The sequence below is a fragment of the Cebus imitator genome, unplaced genomic scaffold, assembly GCF_001604975.1.
Source record: "Cebus imitator isolate Cc_AM_T3 unplaced genomic scaffold, Cebus_imitator-1.0 Scaffold51, whole genome shotgun sequence".
In the NCBI taxonomy this organism is placed as follows: Eukaryota; Metazoa; Chordata; class Mammalia; order Primates; family Cebidae; genus Cebus; species Cebus imitator.
The window spans coordinates 3,581,376-3,595,841 of record NW_016107366.1 but is presented as its reverse complement, the minus strand read 5'-3'; the positions used below and the strand labels follow the sequence as shown (position 1 = coordinate 3,595,841).

General features: G+C 34.2%; 1 pseudogene; it reads left to right on the top strand.

Annotated features, from left to right (window-relative positions):
- The first annotated feature begins 3,720 nt into the window (after positions 1 to 3,720).
- LOC108303813 lies at positions 3,721 to 13,075 on the top strand (annotated as a pseudogene).
- The last annotated feature ends 1,391 nt before the right edge of the window (positions 13,076 to 14,466 follow it).

The window sequence follows — 14,466 nt, the reverse complement described above, 5'->3', positions numbered from 1 at the left end:
CTGGTGGGAGTGTAAATTAGTTCAACCATTGTGGAAGACAGTGTGGCGATTCCTCAAGGACCTAGAAATAGAAATTCCATTTGACCCAGCAATCCCATTAATGTCTATTTATCCAAAGGATTATAAATCATTTTATTATAAGGACACATGCACAGGTATGTTCATTGCAGCACTGTTTACAATAGCAAAGACTTGGAATCAACCCAAATGCCCATCAATGATAGACTGGACAGGGAAAATGTGGCACATATTCACCATGGAATACTATCCAGCCACAAAAAATGAGTTCGTGTCCTTTGTAGGGACATGGATGAACCTGGAAACCATCATTCTCAGCAAACTGACACAAGAACAGAAAATCAAATAGTACATATTCTCACTCACAGGCAGGTGTTGAACCATGAGAACACATGGACACAGGGAGGGAAACATCACACACTGAGGCCTGTGGGGGGGACTAGGGGAGGGATAATATGGAGAGAATCGCCAGATATAGGTTATGGGGATGGAGGCAGCAAACCACATTGCCATGTATGTACCTATGCAAGAATCGTGCATGTTCTTTACATGTACCCCAGAACCTAAAATGCAATAAAATACACACACACACACACACACACACACACACACACACACACATATATGAAAAAAAATAGTTAAAGTAGTACCAGCCACTGGGCTAACCCAGGGTCCAGGTGAGGATAGAGCTGGTAGGATGGACTGCAGGGACTCTGAAGCTCCTGGGCACATATAAGAATTCAGTGTGATTTCCACAAATAAAGAGGGACTTAGGCAGAGTTTTCCAGCAGACACAGAAAGTCAGTACAAGGAAGATATTCAGGCTGAAAAAGAGTTTCTAGGTGGAATTCCTGAGTCTATCCCTCCTGTCCAGGTGAAGGTAAGGGGGAAAATGCAGCTTCACGCATCATCAAATAGACTCTGAGGGCCAGAGTAATGCTTGCAGGGATACATATACTGAAGGTCATGAGAGATACCATAGTAAAGTTGTCAGATTCAGTGATTAGTCGGTCTGTCTGATTTATTTGCCTTCTAGGGAAATTCCATCTGGGGCCAACATACTCAGGCTTGAACCAAGAAAGCCAGGCTCTTCAGGCTACTTTCTATATTAAGCAAGGCTTTGCTCTGGGGTCTATTTTTGAAGGAAACTGGAACTTCACCTTTCATCCCTTCCAAGAAAGAAAATCTCCAGAAAATCTGCATATAATAGTACATTATCTTATAACCCCACTGCTGGCAATTCTCTATAGAGGATGGTCTCTATTTTTAACATTTTCATTTTTATAAATTTCTAATATTAACTCATTTTAATTTTTTAAATTGACAGAATTGTATGTATTTACCATGTAAAAGATGTTTTGAAGCAGATATACTTTGTGAAATGACCAAATCTAGCCAATCAACATATGTGTGACCTCACAGTTATCATTTTTTTTTTTTTTTTTGAGACGGAGTTTCACTCTTGTTACCCAGGCTGGGGTGCAATGGCGCGATCTGGGCTCACCACAACCTCCGCCTCCTGGGTTCAGGCAATTCTCCTGCCTCAGCCTCCTGAGTAACTGGGATTACAGGCACGCGCCACCATGCCCAGCTGATTTTTTGTATTTTTAGCAGAGACAGGGTTTCACCATGTTGACCAGGATGGTCTCGATCTCTTGACCTCATGATCCACCCACCTCGGCCTCCCAAAGTGCTGGGATTACAGGCGTGAGCCACCGCACCCGGCCCACAGTTATCATTTTTATCACGAACTCCTTACGTCCACTCTCACAGCATTTTTCAAGAATACACTGTATTATTAACTCTAACCACCATTTTGCATAATAGAGCTCGTGGCCAACGAGGAGTCCTTGAAATAATTTAAGAAAAAATTTGCCTTGATCTGCATTTGGTTGCAGAAAATTCACCTCCACATTGCATTATGGGCAGTATATCCCTAATGACTAAGTCTAAATACATGGAGACCTCTAGACTCTAGTAATAGCAGACTATAGACATTTATTTAAAACCAAAGTCACATTGTTGCTAATGACAGGATCTCATTCTTTTTTTATGGCTGAGTAGTATTCCATTGTGTACCAGTACCACGTTTTCTTTATGTCCAGAAATAAATCACTAGAAGTAGAAATAGAGAATGGCAAAATGAAAAGGCATGACATTCCAGTTACGTGTTGCTGAATCCAGTTTTAAAGGCTCTAAGTCTTAATATTATAAAACAAAACCATGTTATTATGCTGAAAACCACTGTGGATTAGAAATTCAGAAAAAGGCACAGTGGGGATGGGTCCTTGTATTTCCACAACATCTGGTGTACCTCTTAAGTCTCACAACTGGAATAGGCAAAGCTGCATGACCTGTATCATGGTCTAAAACTATCACACATATTTAAAAAATCAATATAACTTGGTGACAGTTCAATTTGTAATTTCAAAAAAAAAAAAAAAACAACTGAGTTTTAATTTTACTTATTTACTAAATAATTGCTAATGGATCAACTGCAACCTTTCAATAGCTACTTAAGTTAGCAGTTCCTATTTTTATTCATACCTTTAATTTCCCCAGAATTACTGCAGCATTCGAAAATATTACTAAGATTATAACTATACATATATACGTGAGACATTGATCACATCTGTCTTTGGAACATGGGAGATAAAACATTTGGCACATTCAAAAAACATACAATTTGATCAATTCTATAGATGCATGGAATTAGAATACGGAATTTTAATATTTTCTATTAATATGTGACAGCAGATAATATCATATGAGGTTAAAATTAGTGCTTAGCTGCTTGACGATAACATTTTATTCCTGATTCTTAATGGCACTTAACAATAGAAAATAATCTACTTTTTTAGGATTGAAATTTTTACTGAACAAATTCTTGATTAGAGCGATTCAAGCATTGATGAACAAATTTGACATTAAGATACACTTAGGAACAAATATCCTTCTAAATATGTGGAAGCTTTGTACAAGGGTAAGAGAGTTACATGAGCCAACCAACTTCTAAATACTTAAAGTAGCATCCACAGCGTTCTAAATATATAGGTATCCAGTCACCCAAGAGATTAGCCTATAGCTGAGAGCCTATCTGACATGCCGTGGTTATTAATGGCACTAATAAAATTTAAGCTAGCCAGCTCTTTTGCCAAAGCGTTGATGGGGAAAGGCAACAAAGCATGATCTTTCTTTTAACAAAGAAAGAGATTTCCCATGTTTTGCTTCTTTTCTGATTTCTGTTCTGAAACGTTGTAGTTAATTTTAGTTGACGCTGGCATATGATCCTTATTATTATCACAGAGCATTAGCCACATAAAAAACTGAAATAGTCTTCCAAAATATTTGCTGTTGTTGAAGGTTCAAAGAATATGTTCCTTTGAAATATCAGTCCAAACTCAACCAACCACATACACAAATCTGCATGTGTGTGCACTCCCACATAATAATTAAAGATTTTGAAGCTGTGACTTGAACTGTGTCTAGAATAATGTCAACCTAAATTATTCAGAAAGAATTAGAAGCTTTTCTCTTTCTTTTAGGCATTTTCAATTTCCCTTAAGTGCAAAAATATTTGTGGCTTTTTATTCAATTAGCCAAGACATCAACAAGAGTAACTTACTTTTCAAATTTTCTTTTCACTGTTTATCATCCAAAAAACTCTGGTGATGGCCAAATAAATAATTTCTACAGTTAGCTATGGGAATTGAGGTAAGTTACTTAACATTTGTGAGCTTTTGTTTCTCAATCGCAACTGAAGGATTGTTTATCCACACAGTGAGGTTGTTGTGAGGATTGTATAAACAAGACTAGACATATAGAATGTGCATATGTATGGCAACACACTTCAAAACTACATCGCCTTTCTATTTTAGATCTTAAGAGAAAAATACTTTGGGCTATGAGAGGAAACAGAAATAAACACACGAAACCCAAACTACACAAAACTAATTTTGTATTGGCCACATATGTGGCTATAATACAAATGTTTTCCAGGGCAGGAAAATGTGTTTGAGCAGTCATATCAATGTAGCCTCAGACCTCCAACAACACTTGTTCTTAAACAGTCATACTTGATTTAGTTCCTTGATTGATACCAATCTCTAAACATGAAACTGCAGCCAGAATAAATTCTTTACAAAGGAGAAAAGATATTTGTAAATTCAGACTTCAAAACATTTTTGTCTAATCTTGCATATATCATGAATCCCTGAATAGATAAGACTTTGGATTAGTTATATAAAATTAGAGAAAAAACAAATTTCTGAGCTTAGCTCCTTACACAAACTTTTAGTTCTCAGACATGCAGACAAGTTTCAGACAAAAATAAACCTGCCAGTTACAACAATTACATACAGTCTATGAAAAAAGAGTAAAAATCATATTCATTTCCTGTATTTTAAAGGTAGTGCAGTACAAATGAAGAAGGATATAAAAGATGTCAACAGTTCTATAAATCAACTTTGCCTGAGTATTTATAGAACTCAAACCAACCACTTTAAAACACGTATCATTTTCACGTGATAATATTAACCAATATTGATGAAATCACAAAATAAGTTTCAATTTATTTCCAAATTTTGAAGTCATGTAGCCAGATGTATGACTAAAATGGAGATAAGTTAGGTGTCAATAGCATTAAGACAGCTAAAAAAATCTCCAATATATAACCCATAAGATAAAAAATAACTGTAAAGGGAAATAAGAAAATATTTTAAATTAAATGACAAAATTTAACATATTAAAAATGGTAAAATTCAGCTAAAGCAGAACTATGAGAGAAAATTATATTTAAAGGCTTCTATAAGAAAAGAGATATGTTTAATAACAGTGATGATTTATGTTTCAATTGCAAGAAACTAGATAAGATAACCAAAACATGCAAAGTAAGTAGGAGAAATAAGACATAAGAAATCAATGGCACAGTAGAAGGCAACAAAAATTTGAAATGTCAGGATTTAGTTATTGGAAAAAAGATATTAAACTTGATAAGCTGACATCAAGACTCATCAAGAGAAAAGAGAAAAAGTAAAAGTTGACAATATTTGGAGTAAAAGAGAGAATACCACTACAGTACTTAGAGGCATCAAAATAATACCACTGACTAAAGAAGAAACACAGTGTCTGTGTGTGTGTGTGTGTGTGTGTGTGTGTGTGTGTGTGTGTGTGTGTGTACAGAATATTCTTTTATAAAATTACCCCCACAGGAAAAAAATGTGAACAGATATTTGCACTGGTAATTACAAAGTACTTATGAAAAAGTACATATTTGTATTTAAATTGACAGACATATAGAGCAATGAAACAGAACAGAGAGCCCAGAAATAAATTCTTGCCTATATAGTCAACTTACCTTCCACGAGGAAACCAAGAACGCACAATGGGGAAAGAATAGTTACATCAACAAACAGTGGTGAGAAAACTGAATGCCTACAGGCAAAAGGGTGAAATTGGACACTTAGACCATACACAAAATATCAACTCAAATATGGGTTAAAAACTTAAATCTAAGACACAAAACTGTAAAATTCCTAGAAGAAAACGTGGGGAAAATGCTACTCTACACTGGCCTTTGCAACAGCTTTTTGAACATGTTAACAAAAGCACAGGCAACTATAGCAAAAATGCATGTGTAATTACACAAAACCAAAATCCTTTTGCACAGCAAAATAATCAACAGAGTGAAGAGACAACCTATGAGAAAAGAGAAAATGTTTGCAAGCCAAAACAGGAGTTAATATCTCAAATACAAAAGGGATTCCTATAACTCAATAGCAAAAAAAAACACAATTAAAAACTAGGTGAAGGATTTAAATAGATACTTCTGTAAGAAAAGCATAAGAATGACCAATGGGTATGTCAAAAGGTTTTCTACATCACTAATCATCAGGAAGGTGGAAATCAAAACCACAGAGAGACATCAACCCACATCTGTGTTAAGGTAACTATTGTAAAAAAAAAAATAAAAATAAAATGTTGCTGAGAATATAAAGGAAATCCCTGTACACTGTTTGTGGAAGTGTAAATTGGTCCCACCACTATGGAAACAGTATGGTGAGCCTTCAAAAAATTAAAAATAAAGCTACCATATGATCTAGATATTCTACTTTTAAATATATATATATATATATATACATATATATATATGTATGTATGATTTAATTTCATCTTGAAGATACATATATTGAAGAGATATCTGCTCCCATGTTCACTGCAGTATTACATACAACAGCCAAAACATGGAAGCAACCTAAATGTCCACTGATGGATGAATGGGAAAATAAAATGTGCTATTTACATAAATGGCATATTATTCCATTTTACAAAGACAGAAATACTATCATTTGTGGCAATCTGGATGAATCTGAATGACAGTATACTAACTAAAGGAAGTCAAGGTAAGAAGGACAATTACTACATGATTCTACTTATATGTGGAATCTAACACAGTCAAACCCATAGAAGCAGAGTGGAATAGCAGGTACCAGAAGCTGAGTAGAAGGGAAAACAGGTAGGTGTTGATCAACAAGTGTAAAATTTCAATTATGCGAAATGAATAAATCCAGAAACCTAATGTAGAAAATAGTCCCTATATTTAACACTACTGTATCATATACTTAAATTTCTGCTAAGAGGTTAAATCTTATGTTGTATTCTTGCATTCAATAAGCAAAAATAGGAATGAAAATATTCTCAATGTCAATATATCAATAGTATATCAGGTAATAATATATATTTAGTAACAAGTCAATTTAGCAAGGTCATTGAATACAAAGTGAATATACAAAAATGGTTTTATTCTATGCACTTGCTACAAACAATTAGGAAATTATTTCTTACATATTATTTAAAATAGCATAAAAATAAAATTTCTGTGAATAAATCTAATGTTCAATATCTCTACAATGAAAACTCCAAAACAGAACTGAGAAAAATTAAAGGGTCAAATAAATGAAAGGGCCTGATATTTTCATGGATTGGAAGACCCAAGATTACAAAGATAACAGTTATTTCCATATCTATGTGTATAATTAATAAAATCCCAATCAAAGTACAAGTAAACAAACACTATCTCAACCAGATTATCAAGGTTAATATCTTCATGTTGATAGTCACATTGATAACATTTACCCTTGATATAACGTTGTAAGAATGACGCTTTACCTCTGTGTCATCCTCCGAAGAACTTACAACCTAGTTTAACCATTACAAAAATAAGACACTCAAACTGAGGACCATTCCCCAAACTGGTCTAAACTATACCCCTCAAAACTGTCAAGGTCATCAAAAGCAAGTAAAGGCTAAGAAACTGTCATGAAATGAAGAATACTAAAGAGATATAATAACTACATATAATGTGGGAGCCTGGATGAGATCATGGAATAGAAAAAAGATACTGGATAAAAAGTTGTCAAACCTGAATAAACTGTGATTTAATTAATAATACATTATATTAATAATGGTTTTTTAGTTGTGACAGTGAACCATAGCAATGTAATATGTTAATGATAGAGGAAACTGGGTACGGGTATATGGGAACTCTCTGTAGTAGCTCTGCATTTTTCTGTAAATCCAAAAATATCCTAAAAATTTTTAAATGTATTAAAAACAAAAAGTGTTGGACTAGAAGATTGTGGAACATCTCAAAATTGTGTCAATATAGTAACATATAATAATGATGAGAAACTTTATCATACAATTTAGAGTTGCAATTCCCAGAATTTGTCATGATTGTTCAGACAATAGAAACCAGTTTTTTACTTTCTGCAATTTTTACCCTGAAAATAATTTTAGAATAACCATAAAAGATTTTCTAAGTATTGTAATAGTATGTTAGTGCAAGATTATCATGTAACCTTCATGGCACCGTTCATTAGAAAATCAGATTGCTTTGGCAAATATAAAGTATTACCTTTATTTTATTATTATATAATTTGACTTTCATTCTAACTTGGAAGATATCAAATAATTTAATCATGTTTTCTTAATATTTCATTATTTTAGATACATAGATGAAAGCCCTGAACATTGTAATTCTTTCAATTATTGTGATACTCTCCATTTCAAAGATCAAATTAGTACTAGTGGAAACAGAGATAAATCAATAATTAGCTGAGGTCCTCTAGAAGGATCTGATTTCTGACATTTCAATTAACATATTCAGAGCAAGGGCTCCACAGTAAGCAGTTTCTGGTGGGCCATATATCCTCCAATATTTCTTTTGACCCCACTGTTTGTAATCTACTTACTGGGTGAAGTATATTCTATGGAGGAGTGTAAAAGCTTGATACATCACTCTCTCCTCCACATTCGGCTAGATTTAGTAAGGTATCTTTTTTATTCCTTGAGTCCCTATTACTCATTTTCCAAAGAGCTCAGCATTAAACTTCTTGGATTAAAAAAATATACATTATAATAAAGGTATCCTTTTAAATGTAACTTTATTGTAACTAATGCAGTTAAATGAATTATTTGAGGCTTATTTTATCACATCTAGCTCATTAAAGATGTTTCTTAAAAGATTGACATTATTTCTACTTCACATATTTGTTTTGGTATTTGTTTCTAGTAACAATATAAACTAAAATCAGTACCCTTATGACCTGTGTGTTTACACATACTAACTCAGACTCTGAAATATGCCCACATGAATATAAATTAATAACTGAGTATGTAAATCAATGAAGGACAAGGGATAGCTCTTCCTTGAAAAGTATGTACAATTAATAAACACAGAAGTAATGAAGGAAAAGAAAACCTTTCTTAGAAAATCACAATAATCACTGCAGGCAAAATTCACTGATGAACAGACAGAATATTTACAAAGTTTCAAAGTATCTCGCACAAAATGTTTATTAATTCTAAAGGGAAACATAGTACCTTTATGGTAGAGAATGCTGGTAGACACCATCCTAAATAATATTTATGTCACCATTAATAAAACATGAAAATCATAATTCCTGACATGATACACTATGTTGGGTACACCAATTCCAAAGTATTTTTGTCAAAAGTGCATGATCTCAACTTAATGAGAAAACATCAGATAAACCCAAATTCAAAGATATTTAACAACAACAAAAAATACTAGTATTATTAAGAAATAGCAAAGTCATGAAAAACAAGGAAAGACTGAGGAACTGTCATTGGGAGGACAATGAAGTGACATGAGCAAACCCTTTGAGGAATTTTGAATTGGATCCTAGGACAGATAGACAGTATTGTAAAAGAAAAGCTGGTGGTATCCAAACAAATTGCACAATTACTTGATAGTATTGTGCCAACATTAATTTCTTAGTTGTAACAATTGTAGTTGTCATGAAGAGGTTCATGTCAGAGAAAGCTGGGTGAAAGCTACATGTGAACACTCTATTCTTATTATAACAGTTTTTTGAGCAGAAAGTCTGATTTAATTAATTTTACTAATTAAAATAGGTTTAACACTGCTTTTCCAATTTCATTTACTACAATTTGTGCTGAAGTTTTAATTTCATTTTTAAAATTATTCTTTAAGTACTTTTTATAACATTTTAAAAGATTTAAAATTATTTCAAAATTAAAACTTATAAACCAAGCAGCTGATTCTTACATAATATGCTCTAAATCGAACACATTGCAAACTAAAACTATTAGCAATATACTTGCAATAAATTATTAAATTCCCAAGAACCGCTAAATGAAAATTAGAAATGTGTTTACTAAGTAGTCTGATCAGAATCAAATCACAATGGAAGAGACGCTTCTTGGTTAAGATGATACACATATCCTTTCAGTCAATATTATCATACATACCCAACCTTGTTTGAATTATTTTAAAATCTAATACATCATATTCTATTTATACAAATTTAAACAATTAGCCAGACAATATTTATCAAGTTGAATATGATACATCATGGTAACATTAATGTGTCTCATACTCATTGAAAGCAATTCTACCTCTATAAAGAGGTTAAATAAGCTTCAAACAAATTTGAGTTGGTTTTAAAGAATACATTGAAAGTTTATGTAATAAAACACTGGAACAGGATATCCGAGGATTATGTTCCTAAGGAATCCGAAAGGAGAGAAAAACTAGACCAAAGGGTTGGAGTTGAAAGTGGAAGAAAAATAAATTGATGTTCATTATAGGTTAATATGTGTGAGAATAAATCTAGACGATTACACTAATATGTTCATTTGCTCCTTACAACTCTGTGGAGTAGGTTTTATCATTATCCCAATTCTGTTCACATGAAACCTGAGGTATAATAAGGCTAAGTAAATAGCAAGGTATTGTGGGTTGAATAGTGTCTCCAAGAAGCTATGTCTAATACCTCACCCTTCGTCCCTGTGAAGGTGATCATTTTTGGAAATAGGTTCTTTGCCAATGAAATAAGGTTAAAATGAGGTCATTAGGTAATAAGGGATTGGGATAAGCCCTAATCTAATGTGTTCTGTCCTTACAAGAAGAGAAACATTTGGAAGCAGATAGACACAGGAGGAGAACACTGCCTTATTGTGATGATAGAGACAGAAGTTGGCATGATATGTCTATCAGCTAAGGAATGCCAAAAATTGCCAACAACTTCCAGAAACTAGGAGAGTAGCATGGAAAAGATCCCTCCTCCTTGCCCAGGAGAAACAAACCTTGCTAACTCTTTGCTTTTGACATTTCAGCCTCCAGAACTGTGAGATGATAAATTTATTTGAAGGTTCTCCTCTTGTGGTACCTTGTTAAGCAGGCCTAGAAAACTAATGTACTAGTTTATAGGGTATAAAGTGCCTAAATTTGAATTCAGTCACACTTAAGATTCCTTAATCTTAATCTTGCTTTGTAAAAGACATCAATCTGATAAAAGGCTTAAGACATGCATCAGACCAAAAACACAGAATGCGATTCGTGTTCTCCTGGCATTTCTTTTGGATCACATTATGGTAATTCCAGAACAAATGTTCTCCTGAGCATGATAGGCAACAATGGCAGGTTGCTAGGCAACCCGCAGCTGGGCTGCAGCCAAGGAGGCAGCATGACCTCACACTGGCTAAAATACACACTCTAGAATATATCCCGAGGTAAAACTGGTGGATCACACAGTTGCTGTAGATTTAAATCTCCTTATCTTTTATATATCTACATACAGATATATGTGTGTATATCTCTGTGTGCATGTGGTACATGCATGTGTGTGTGTATGTTTGTATTTAAATGCACCTTTCTTGACAAAATGAAAGGAGGAATGACTCCTTTGAGGTAGTCCTTCTTGACTAACCTTCAGTTTCCATTTCAATAAATGCAAGTTCATCTTGGTAGGCTACCAGTCCAATTAGGGTTGCTGTTTATAGACTATACCTTAGAGGTGTGAAAATTACTTTTGCACAGCTTCTTTGTGATCTAAGATTGAAACGTTGGTGTTTCAGTCCTATTGATTAGGTAAAAATCTAAGAACAAATGCACCTTATAGCTCATTGAGGGAAAACCACTGATCGAGACATTTTTGGATTCCAAGTTACCAACGTATTGGACAAAATCTCTAAGAAGTACAGTGCAGCCAATGTCAAATGGGACACCTGCTAATATATTAGGAACTTCTAAGAACAGTAATGTCAAAGTTACATAAAAAGCAATGGCTGATTGTCCATCATTTCATTCATTTAATTGGAGAAAAGCAAATAAATACCAACTTAGTGCACAAGGTACTGAAGAGCCTAACAAGACTCAAAATTCATGATTGATTAATTAATTGATCCTGAAAAACATGTTCCTAATTCAAGTAATGTTTGATAAAAACAGGATAAAGGTAGGTTTGAAAAGTGTTTCTTTATTCACATCAAAGTTAGCAGAGAAGTTAAACCAAATGACTTTTATGGACCATTTAATTTGGGTACATTTGTCAAAGGCACGTTATTATGAAGGACATCCTATTCTTCAGTCAGTGCTCCAAAATCACCACTGAATGGATTTTATGGAAACCCACTGAGTTTCAACAGTAAGCAAAGACCTACAGCAAACTCTTATGCTACTAGAAGTAGTTCCAGAGAAAGCTTAGCTCAATCCTCAGACAGTATCGTGCATATTGCTAGTGAAAAAAATGGTAAAGTCACACAGTTGTTCACATTCCATTCCGAGTCATTTCTTGCACCTTCAACTATAACCAGATCACATTCCTTCAATAGAGCTATAGATCTACAAAATCTTCTAAGTACTAACAGCTATCCATTAGAGTACCTCTGCACTCAAGTATGCTAACAAGAAACTACCAGCAGTAAGAAGTATGTAATGGAAATAAACATTTGGGATAAGGATTTATTAGATCATATGCTACTGGTAGAAAGAAGTTGGCTTTACACATGACCTAGGTACAATTTCCACCTCAGGTTATTGGATGGTTCCTCTCCCCCTACTGAAATCTAGCTGGCCTCAAGTTTCTGGGATTTTGATCACAATCAATGGAAATAAGAATTCACCTACCGACATATGTGTGATGCTAGAGTTTTGGCTAAGGATAAAGCTACTAATAAGGACCAAGATTTAACTGAAAATCAAAGTTATAAAACAGAAAATGTCCAGACCATGAATCATGATGCTAAAATAGTTACCTGAGCAATGGTGTGGATAGCATTTCCTTGTCTTCTTTGTCATCTTCTAATAAGAAAGATTTAAGTGAAGACTTCAGAGAATATTTAGTAAGTGTAAAAGATTTCAACAGAACTAGAATAACTCTAGAGGAAATTTCTCTCAAAGAAGGAAAACATGAAAAGTTACCACCACAAGATAGATCCGATTCTCCCAAGGAAAATGAGAATTTGTTTAGTTAAACTGAAAATTGAAACTGATAGATATAAATGTCTCTAATGTGAATGAATTTACAAAACATACTTCTAGGAATAATTTTACTAGACACAGATTACAGAGCTGGTTCTTCATTTGAACTCTCCATTTGATAGTTGTGATGGAACATACATGTAGAATGAAGAGGGCTTGGAACCCACTGGAAATGTCCATTCAATTGGGAGTTGTGAGTCCTATGAAATAAATAGCATATTTTGAATAATCTTGAATCATATGACTTTGAGGATGATGGTCTTATGATGCACGTCTTGAAAATGTGGAGCATAAAAATATGAACTGCTTTGACTGACCAGACAGAAGTGTTCAACAGCCTCAGGAAGGATTTTGGAAAAGGCTACCCTAGAAATTGAGTAGACAGGAAAACTACCACCTCAGTCATCCTAACCACTATGATTACCATGGAAAAAGTGATTTGACCAGAGGCTTTCTCTATAAATAGTCTTCTTTGGGTCATTTTGAAAGCTATGGAGAGACACCCCTTTTCCAGGTTCAGAAAATGTTTGTAGATATACCAGAAAACAGTGATGCAGGATTAGATGACCCTCTAACACATGGCTCAGGATTGGATCTTTGTAAAAACTCAGTTACTCAAACTGAAACATCTGCATCAGCATGAAGGAATTGGATCATGGCATGATATTCGACTATCATTCTCATCAAGCCCATAACCAAAAGATGGTGAAGTATACAGGAATTAAGATTTATTAAATGAAAGAAAACAAAGAGAAAATAAAGACAAAAGATGAAAAGGTCCAAGTATTAGAACTTCAGGTTGCAATTCCATATAACCACGACCAAAAATCTGAAGAGAAAAAATGCGCACATACTGATAAATATACCCGAACATCTGGAGAAAAATTCCTCTTCAAGTGCTACAATCTTCCAGCAGCTGTCCCAGACCCACAGACCACACCAAGAGAGAATGAATGTAGCCACCACATATGGAGTTCCTCAGTGAAGGTGCAATCCAAAATATGTATCAGAATTTTGCACATTTGGATGAAAGATTTACATATAACTTGCAACAAGAAAGCAATTATGGTTTCGAAGACCAGCCTTTTTCATCAAGCCCACATTAACAATGGATGTGGCTAAGCGCCTATTTCTGAAGCAAACTTGAACATGACCATAATTGCTCAAAAGCCTAATCATTTGGAAAATAATAAAATTAGTGACATGCAATTTATACCCACTTTTCTTCAGACACCACTCCAGTCTCGTACAGTGGACCGGGCTAAGATAACTGGACACTATATATTTCATCTCATGTCCCTGCAGCTTTTAAAGCCATCCATCTTGATTCTGTGGTACCTCTGCCAATTTCTGAATCATCTCCAAGCAGGACTCCTGCTTGTAAGAAATCACTGATAATCACAGCATGTAATTCAGCAAAATTTCAGTCAACATCTAGCAAGAAAAAAAATCTTGCAAATAATTGGAATCTGAAATCATCTAAGCTCTGCCACCCTTCAGGTTCTTTCAAACAAAAACAACCTCCAACTACAGCCTCAAAGTTTCTAAGCCAAACAAGCATCTCAAAGCCACTAAGACAAAATAAATCATTCAGAATCCAAATGGCAAATTTACATTTTGGAGACTCTTTGGACTCTAAT